Source organism: Plectropomus leopardus, chromosome 24 (assembly GCF_026936395.1).
Source record: "Plectropomus leopardus strain MGB_pleo_1.0 chromosome 24, ASM2693639v1, whole genome shotgun sequence".
Lineage (NCBI taxonomy): Eukaryota > Metazoa > Chordata > Actinopteri > Perciformes > Serranidae > Plectropomus > Plectropomus leopardus.
This window is the reverse complement of record NC_142199.1, coordinates 4,773,301-4,782,000: the sequence shown is the minus strand read 5'-3', so window position 1 is coordinate 4,782,000 and position 8,700 is coordinate 4,773,301.

Genomic DNA, 8,700 nt, shown 5'->3' with positions numbered 1-8,700 from the left:
CTCCTTTTCCCATTTTTCCAGGTGAGAAGATTATGTAGCTGGGTTGTGTCATTTTGCTCAAATTGCACACACCTGACAGTGCATGTGTTGCTGTTACAGTACTGTATGTTTGCATATCCGTCTGTGCTGTGTGAGTGGGCATCTGTGGGTGTGCCTGCCACTAACGGGAGCATCATCGGTGAAAGGTTGGCCTTCGGTGGCGGCGGACCTCTAATTTGTTCCGCCACGGCAGAAGTCGGCTAATGCAGCACACCTGCTATCCCTGTACCATCATTAGCTGGTGCAGAACGGCAAAAAGGTCAAACTTAAACAGAGAGATCACAGAGAGGGAGAGAGAAACACACACAGAATGAGAAAGAAGAAAAGTGCGTGTGTGTGTGTGCGTGAGAGAGATAGCGGGAGAGAGATGAGCGCTAATGTGGGGATGATGAGTGGGCGTGGGCTGCCCAGGCATGGAGCGATGCATGATGGGAACACTTCACACACCCGGGGCGCCTGCCTCTGATCTTGGCAAACAAGCCCCCAACATGTAGGCACGATCGCTGCACACCTGTACACAAACACACACCGGCAGAGTACTCGCATGCAAACTGAGCGGCGTGCAGCGCCGAGCGAGATCTGCGAGAAATCCTACACAGTCAGCTGTGCAGATGTGATATCATTTATTTCCATTAATTCTGACACAAAGTGAAGAAGCAGCAATGACGGCAGTGTAAATGAAAAAAAACATCCCATCCATCATCATCCATCCTAAAAAAAAAACGTACGCTTCCTATCTGGGAAAAGACTGCACCCAAAAGACGTCATTGGAGAAAAACTTGGATCCCATGATTTCCTGCTACTTATCTTTCTCAGAAGACTTTTTTTGGGAATACAGCATGCAATGTCAAGGTCAACTGACCAAAAGCCAGAAACACAACTGTCCACAAAGTACTAAATTCAGTTCCACTAAAAACTTTTTATGGATGGACAAAACCATGCTACAATGGCCTGTGCCAGATCACCTTTAAAAGTTCTTAGGAGCGGCAGTTTTTTGGTTAATCGCTTTTGTTAAAATAACAAAGGTTTCAGTTTCTAACAAAAGGTTAGTGATTCGATTACGTCTTTGAGCTGATACGTGTAAAAGTACTGCAACTTTCAAATTTTGATACATTTTGGAAAATATGGTGTCAGTTTCTCCATGATATATAAATATATTAATTTTTTTACCTTTGCTGTACCTTCTGATGTGCTTTACATATTAGGTTTGTCAATTAAAAAAAAAAGCTTTAATTAAGACTGAGAATGAGAAAGAGTGAAGCTTGGCGTCATGAAGCATTCCTCTGACTTAAAAACAAGTCATCACATTAATACGTGTGGTTAAGAAGGACAAATAATCCCCTGACTACACTTGGCTTGACATGCACACGCACACACACACACACACGCAAAACACACATACACATACACATACACATACACATCCACATCCACATACACATACACATACACATACACATACACATACACACAAAGCGCTGAGAATGAGAATAAACGCTGTCTCTCCATACCTGGCTGCGAGGTAATTAATTGCTGTGGTATTTAGGAGTGTTCGACTAGACAAATATGACAGAGACAGGGACAATTAGTTTGGCTGTTTAAGCTACATTAACTCTCTCAGCTATTACACCCCAGTGCCAAAGCATAAGTCCTCCCATAGGAAGGCAGCGCTGCGATCGCCACTCATCCGCTGTGAGGAAACTAAAGGAGGGAAAAACGTGGGGAGGGTTGTTTGTTGTGAGGCATAATTGGGAATAAATTTCAATTATCTGCTGTGTCACTTTCTGAGGTGTGTTTCTTGCATTTCATTGCAGGTGTAACAGAGGTTCGAAGTAGTAAATCAGCTTGTGTACAGAGTTTGTGTGTTTCTGGATACAATAATGCAAAAAAACAAGAATACTTTTGCATATCCGAAATGGGACCATTTTGGACGATGTAGTTTGAAGTGCTGTTTAACCCTTTGAAACCTAGATTAACATCAGTATTTCTTTTGCTGTGATCAGATGCCTTTCACAAGCTTTTTGTCCCTTTGAAACCTGAAAGAGATTTCTTTCAAAAACATGGGGAAAAAGGCAATGCCCAACTTAATTAGTTGGTCTAACTTTAATTAGTGAAAGATGACAAGAAAATTACCTAAAAAAAATAGGTTTCAAAAATAGGGATGGATTACTAGAAAGTCATTCAAAAAATTGGGGGAAAATATCCAGAACTATATTTATGATTTTATATATATATATATATATATATATATATATATATATATATATATATATATATATATATATATATATATATATATATATATATATATATATATATATATATATATATATATATATATACACACAGTATATATATAGAATACATACATTGTTTTATAATTGTCAGTATTTTTGGTAATTGTCTTGTTTTTTTCTTTTTGCTTTTTTTCAGGTAATTTTTTTGTAACTTTTTTATTTAACTTTTTTTGGTTAATTACTGGGCCATGTCTTTTTAACTTCATATTGCTATTTCCCCATGTTTTTGAAAGAAAACAACCCAATTTGCTCAGGTTTCAAAGGGTTAACTGTATCGCATTATACAGACATGTTTTTCCATCATTTTGACCATCCCATTTATATCAGTGAGAATAGGCAAAATTATACTCCAAAAATCAACGAAACTTGAGTCCATAAATGCCACCGAACAGGACTTTGAGTGTAATTGAAAAGCCCTTCACTGTGGAAACTCGTGTAACAGATTGACCGCTGCAGAGAGACACAATTACAATTTCCACAGTTCACCCACAGACAGATGAAGTCCGTCCCAGCATGGAAGTGGCTGGTGTTGGACTGGTCGGCTGGCTGACCTCTGCTCTCCTGGTGGAAACACACGCGAGCAGAATGATGATGCGGCATCATCTAGCAGGTCAGGGTGAGGGCAACGCATCACGTCTGACTCATGGGTATCTATATAGATTCACTGAGACGCGTGGAGAAGCTATGAGACATCAAATTAAAGTCTTATTAAATATTCATCAGTATGTGTCATCTGCACTTTGGAGACATATTTTTGTACCTTTTCGTCTGGAGCTGTTTTTCAAGGTTTGTTCTAATTAAGGGTGCAACATGCAGTATTTTAGACAACAGTGTGCCTCCAACTCTTTGACACCCTGTTTAAGGTACCAGTAGGGACATGGTTTCTCCAGTGAGGCATGGAAGAACTCTCTAGCTTAAAATAATGGTTAATTTAATGTAATTTAATTATGTGGGATTCCATTGTCTGATGAAATCCAATATTATATATTATATAATATTTAGATGCAGGGTTTGAAATTAGCATCTGCCACTTGCAGGGAAATGGTTGGCATTGTCATTAGGGCGTCCACTAGTTTGACAGAGAAAAGGCAAAATAGAAAGGCATGTTATGACTCTTTATATAAAAAAAATAATATTTGCTAAAAACTCCTAAACTAAATTGGCTTGAATTCTTTCAAAACACTGGAGAAAGACAATAAAGAATTTGACAAGAAATGACCCCAAAATTGGCAAAAAAAGTAAAAAAAAACAAACAAATAAAAAAATGAAAAAGCAAAAATGGAAATTAAAAACAAAAACAAACAACGGAATGACCTTAAAAAAAAGATTTAAAAAGTTGATATATTATGTAACATATTTTAAATATACAGTTATGACAATTATAAATATAGTGTCTGGAATTTTTTCCCAATTTCGTTTTTTTAATCTATTTTTCAAATCTCTCTCTCTATCTTTCCCCAACAATAATTTTTGGGCTGTTTTCCTCTCACCTTTTACCAATTTCTTGCAATTTTCTCAGCGCCTTTTATTTTTTTAGACAATTAAAACTTTTTGCTCAGGTTTCAAAGGTTTAAATACTTTTGAAAGGTGCAAAAATGCAGCACAAGAAAAACTGACATCCATCCAGGTTTCAAAGTTGAACTTTTCACAAAACTAGGATGTCTGTGCAGCAGAAATGACCAGAGAAAACAGAGACAAAGGCAGTGGCATTGGCCTTTGTTCAACAGGTAGAAAACCTATAACTACCAGAATGCACTGTGCAGAAAGGGACCAAAATACACTCATTTGGGAAGAATATATGTTATTGGATTAAATAACAAATAAAATTTCTGAGGGGCAGACAATAAAAAGACACTTTCCACAGTGGCAGGTAGTGAAAAAATACATATTTCAGACTCTACTCAGAGACTTTCTGAGCCTGATGCAATTCTAAGATGTTGAATATAACAAAAAATATTCCAATACTCTTATTGCTATTAGCCTTAAAAGCATATTTTGGAGCCAAACACCCAGTTACATCTCCGCTCTGCCACCATCTCATCCTCCCTACTGTCACACATGAAGAGACCACACAGACTGAGCTTTCTCTGTTGTTGGACATGAATGTCAATTTTTAACAAAAGGATGATTTTCCTTTATGTTCCCTGCATGTAAATTAAGCTCAAGATCAATTTGTAATCTGTGAGTATATGTATGGCTGCTGAACTCACTTCTATGTTATATCTGCCCACTTTTCACCCCCGTACGAGGGGAAAAGTGGTTGAGTCCGTTAGCCTGCGTTGACCTCGTTCCGAGCTGGTAGTTGGCCACTTATCATCAAAATGGGGGGTGAGGCGACAAAAAAGGGACCCTTGCCAAGCCCTCCAAAAAGTTAGCAACTCGTGTGGCACTCTAAACAACAAAACAATGATTGCTCTCTTGTCCGTATTGCCGGCGCTGCGAGGCAGCGGTGCCAAGACTCTTGTGGAAAATTCAAAACAAGTGGGTGTTTGACAAGTAGCGACAAACGCATTAACGCCAAGGTGGGAGAAATGGTAGCTCAGTGGCAGAGTGTTGGTCAGCACAAGCCTGTTTTTCTACAATTTTTGATCAAACTGGAATGATCTTGTGTTGCTGGTTGTTGGGGGAAAAAACGGTGTTCCTCTGACAACTTTAAAACCTGTTATCTGCAAATAATACTTACTACCTGATAATTATGCTGTCAGCAACACCACAATTGTGTTCCTTCACCCACAATAACAGAGACATTAAAACGGTTTGGTGAGTTTCGATGACATGATGGAGCAGCTGTCAGCACGAAGAAAACACAGCATTTGTTCATTCATTTGTCCTAACTGCGCTGGCCTCAGTGATTGGCCGTCGTTACGGTGCAGTGATTAGGACTGCAGGAACTGGAGCTGGCATGTTGGGTTAGGATTTCACTGGCCTGGAGGGTCGAGCAAGTTCTGCCCTCCATCCTCATCCGGGAACAAGGGCCTTCAGGACAAGCTCAGAGAACAAGGTCGAGGATAAAAGAGGAGGAAGAAAGCCCAGGAGTGGTGGTAAGAGTGTAAGAGTGACAGACAGAGAGCAGAGAGGAGAAGAATCAAACCTCCTCTTGCCTCCAGCCCTTTCATACCAACTGTAGCTCCAGCCCCTCCCTCAGCACCCTGACTCCTTCTCCAGGCCTCACACCCTGCAGCTTGCCTCTGAGAGTTTTTTCTCCATCCCTAATCGACTTCAACTGATGCCAGTGCAACACAAACTTAAGATTTTGTTTCCTGTTTGAGTGCAAACTGTGCAGGCTGTTCTCATTCACTGTGTGTACATATGCCTCCAAAAGGTAATGCACCACAATTTGTATACAACCCACGCAACCATGAGCGAGTAACACATGTCATCATGAAGGCTGTGATCACGTGACCAATGCACTGATGGGAGTAAAGAGTCTCCTTCAGGAGACTGGTGTTTGGAGATAATGAAATGAACGTTGACTATTTTTAAAGTATGTTATCACCATGTTTCTTTTTCTAAAGCTAAAAGGTAAATTAACTAGCACTTTTCTAGTCCTTCGACTAATCAAAGCTCTCACACAATGAATCACATTCACCCGTTCACACACATTCATACTCTGAAGGCCGAGGCTACCTTACATGTTGCGATGTACTACTCAATTTTCAGACATCCACACACACACTCACACCCTGGCACAGACACCTGCAGCTATTTGGGGTTCATTAGCTTGTCCAAGGATACTACGACATGTTGATCGTAGGGGCAGTGGATCAAACCACCAACCTACCGACCGACTTTACTTTCCTGAAGTTAACCTATGTAACTTTACTTGCCTAAAACCAACCGTCATCACTTTAAGTTTCGTAATTACTTTACATTAAGTACATAACATAATTCGTGGGTTGCTAATTTTAATAGATATACCATTTTATGTGCATCATCTTAAGATATTAAGCAAACTGTTGTATGGTGATATGTTAAACTATAACTAATTCCAACCAACCTGCAACCTACCTTGTAATAAGTCCATCTTAGGGCCTGTACAAATACTACATTTTTGCACCCTTAAATCCATTGTTTTAATGTAGAATTGTGGAAGGTGCAAGCGGTGCCACTGCAGCATTTCTGTCCATCATTCTGCTTGCTTGTGTGTTTGAATTTGATTGTATCTTTATCAAACCCAGTGCTTTCACATACCTGCGCTCTTAGATACTTCAATAGCACAGGTTGATTTAACGTGCATTGGTTCTCTGTAGTACTGATGTAATTTGGTTGGTACCCTTGAAAGTAGTGAGTTGAATATTTATATATAAGTTGTTCATTTTAGTGTGGCGATATCCAGAGCTTTACATCTGTCCCAAGGACAACATTTTGGGCCTAATACACACTTAAAAAACAACGCCTGGAAAAAGATTAGCTCCATACTCCGGATTCCTGGTTTGTAGATAATACAATGCTGGCTATTGTTGTGTAGCAACTTTAGACACAACCTGCTTCCGTTCCCAACAGAGTAGGCACAAGAGTAACACCCAGCACACGACCTTGTGTTTTCCAGGTGGTTAAAGACACGGCATGTGCCCCGGCCTTTACCAACCGTCTTGTGCACTTCTGCACCTCCAGCCTCCACACCACCTCATATCCTCAATTCCCAAACCCTTCCTCCTTCATCTCTTCTACTCCTCTGCTCCTTTCCCCTGCTGTAACCCCACCTTCAAATCCCTTCATCCAGCCTCCTCCAGCCCCACCCCGAGCCTCATCCCCCCTGGCTCAGCCTCTCTCTGGGCTACAGGCTGCTCAGCAGGGGGGTGGGGCAGGTATCTGCAGTGCAGCGTGCTGCGCCTGGCGCTCAGGGCGGCTCTCCGGGGTGAAAAGCCGGCAGGGCTCTGATGAGCTCAGGGTGTCATCCTCGGCTTCCACCGACCCGGCGAAATGAAAGGAATGAGAGGAAGAGAGAGAGAGGAAATGGAGGGGATGGTTGAGTGAATAGGCGTGCGTTGTAAATCTTCACAGCGGCAACAAGCAACCGTGGAGAAGGGGAGGGTGACGAGTGGGTGATGGAGAACGGCAGGCAGGAAGGAGAAGAGAGAGGGAGAGATGGCGCAGAATGGGGAGCGGATTTGCCTCACTCACTTAATGCACTGCTTATGACAGCTAAAGGGGAAAGTGCGCTGGAAATTGGTGAGGAGGAATTACCAGTGTTATACCGCTTGCCATCTTACAAATGAATACCGTTTAGCCTCGGCATATAAATGAGTGGATTTTGCTTGGAGAGAGCGAAAAGAGAGTAGTGGAATGAGAGACACAGGAAAGCAAAGTGGCGGCGCAAGCAATCAGTGGCCGGCGTGTTTTTTTGCGGAGGTGTGTGTGTGCGCGTTGTGCACGCCGAGATATGCTTGTGTGCATAACTGCGGGCGTGTGTGTGTGTGTGTGTGCGAGCTGAGCCAGCCGCCTGAAATTATGCAAGCAAGTAACAATGAGCAAATTGAACCTCCGCAAGCTGACACACACACACATACACACACAAGCCCGGCGCAAGGTCAGGCTCAAAGACAAGGGAGTAGGGGCGTTTTAGCAGTGGGTGGGAGCGAAAAACAGATCATGATAAATTGGCTCACATTTTACAAAACGCTGCCCTTAATGCACCTCGGCTAGCCATGCCCCCTAGCCCGGCGCTGGGGCTGCTTTAATAGCAGCAGCTAGCCATTTGTGATATATGAAAACCAGGCTGTGGCACTAATTGCGCAATTACAAAGCGGAAGCGGTGCCGTGTTGTGGCAGCGTGGGGAGGCGAGAGACAGGGAGAGGAATAGAGGATTGTGCACAATAATATGCCTCACTCTTTATTTCTTTTCATCTACCTTTTTTTTAAATCCTCCCTCCATCTCCATACCCCTCCCTGCCTCCTCCTCCTTTCCATCACCCTTTCGCAGAGGCCAGCCGAGCTGCGCCCCTGGCATCCCTGTAGTTTATTGAGAGGTAGAGTGAGTGTGCCAGTTTCACTAAACCACAGGGAGCAGAGGAGCTCCGGAGCATGTGAACACAGTGAAAAGTGAGAAAGTGTAGCGAGATAAGGGAGGGAGGGAAGGAGGGGGGGAGAGGAGAAGGCAAAATTTGTCTTGCGCGTCGATGAAAGGACAATTTATTAGGAGCTGCTCAGGGAGACAGAATATTTTGCCCCAGTGCTTTACGGACTGTCTGGATGAGGAATGGGACCATATTAGCGCAGTGCCGGGCCCGGGCCTGGGACGGGGCTGGGGCCGAGGCTGGAGCAGCAACAACCTGGCACAGCCGCATCACGGGCTGTGGCGAACACCCTTGGGGGTCGTGGATCAGGGGCATACAGGGATGAAGGAGGGAGGATTTGCAGCGA